Source organism: Salmo salar, chromosome ssa01 (genome assembly GCF_905237065.1).
Source record: "Salmo salar chromosome ssa01, Ssal_v3.1, whole genome shotgun sequence".
Taxonomy (NCBI): domain Eukaryota; kingdom Metazoa; phylum Chordata; class Actinopteri; order Salmoniformes; family Salmonidae; genus Salmo; species Salmo salar.
In genome coordinates, this window is record NC_059442.1 from 149,800,642 (window position 1) to 149,802,518 (window position 1,877).

The following is a 1,877-nucleotide window of genomic DNA, read 5'->3' on the forward strand; positions in this document are numbered from 1 at the left end:
TCGGAAATCTCAGACTTCAGTGCGTTCAAGACATCTGGGAACTCGGAAAAAATCGAGCTCCGACTGGGAAAAGTCGTTTTCAACGGTCATCCAAATTGGAATTTTAAGTCGGGAACTCGGGTATCTTTCTAGAGCTGTGACTTTTCGACCTGAAGACCACTGACGTCATGGTTGAACCCGTTTTTTCCGAGTTCCAAGTTGTCCTGAAAGCACCATCTCTACCCATCCTCAAACGTTAAATTGGCCTACGTCATCACGCCGTCCTCGCACCGAAGTCACCGTATCCTTCGAAATCTGACGTAATGAGCGATAAATATGTCCATCACTCCTGGTTAGCAACTGTCAAATAGTGTAGCAACACCTACCAACCTGCAGTTTATTATGTAACCCATAATAAACCTGTAATAAACATGAAATGCAGTATTCCATTCAAGTCTTTTACTGTGGTATGTTTTGTGAAGATAGAGTAAATCGCATGAAAATGCTGACATGAGATTTTCAAAAGAGTCCACTAATTCAGCCCACTGCACAGATCTTTAATTCCTTAGAATTATACTGAAAAAAATATAAACGCAACATGTAAAGTCTTAGTCCTATGTTTCATGAGCTGAAATAAAATATATGCTATTTAGCAGACTATTTTATCCAAAGTGACTTAAACATCTGTGTGGTCCCGGGAATTGAACCCATTATCCTTGAACTACAAGAGACATGCTCTACCAGCTCTACCAGCTGAAAGACAGAGATCCTATATGCACATGCCTGTTAATGAGCATTTCTCCTTTGCCAAGATAACCCATCCACCTGACAGGTGTGGCATATCAAGAAGCTGATTAAACAGCATAATCATTAGACAGGTGCACCTTTTGCTGGGGACAATTAAAGGTCACTTTAAAATGTGCAGTTTGTCACACTACACAATGCCACAGATGTGTCCTGTTTTGAGGGAGCGTGCAATTGGCATGCTGAATGCAGAGATGTCCACCAGAGCTGTTGGCAGATAATTTAATGTGAATTTCTCTACTATAAGTTGCCCCCAATGCTGTTTTTGAGAATTTGGCAGTACGTCCAACCAGCCTCACAAGCGCAGACCACATTTAACCACGCCAGCCCAGGACATCCACATCCAGCTCCTTCACCTGCAGGATCGTCTGAGACCAGCCACCCGGACATCTGGTGAAAATAAGGAGTATTTCTGTCTATAATGAAGCCCTTTAGTGAGGAAAAACTAATTCTGATTGGTTGGGCCTGGCTCCCCAGTAGGTGGGCCTGGCTCCCAAGTGGGTGAGCGAATGCTGTGTGGCGCATCGGTCTAAGGCACTGCATCTCAGTGCACAAGGCGTCACTGTAGTTCCTGGTTTGAATCCAGGCTGCATCACATCCGGATGTGATTGGGAGTCCCATAGGGCGGTGCACAATTGGCCCAGCGTAGTCCAGGTTTGGCCGGGGTAGGCATTCATTGAATTTGTTCTTAACTGACTTGCCTAGTTAAAACATTTTTTAACTCCTAGGCCACCCATGGCTCTGCCCCTGCCCAGTCATGTGAAATCCATACATTAGGGCCTAATGCATTTATTTATATTGACTGATTTCCTCATATGAACTGTAACTCAGTAAAATACTTGAAATTGTTGCATGTTGCATTTATATTTTTGTTCAGTATAGTATTTCATAGAATTAGAACTTTATATTTATGATTCACCCAGAGGTCCACTTTATGGATAGCTGCTATATTACTACACTATTACTACTCTACTACTGTGCTTTTTTCTAATGGGAAACATTTATTTACCTTCTTGAAATTAAATGCATACACAGAATGATAATGGATGTAGTGTACACATTGATTTGTTCAAGTTGCATTATTGTGCAACTGA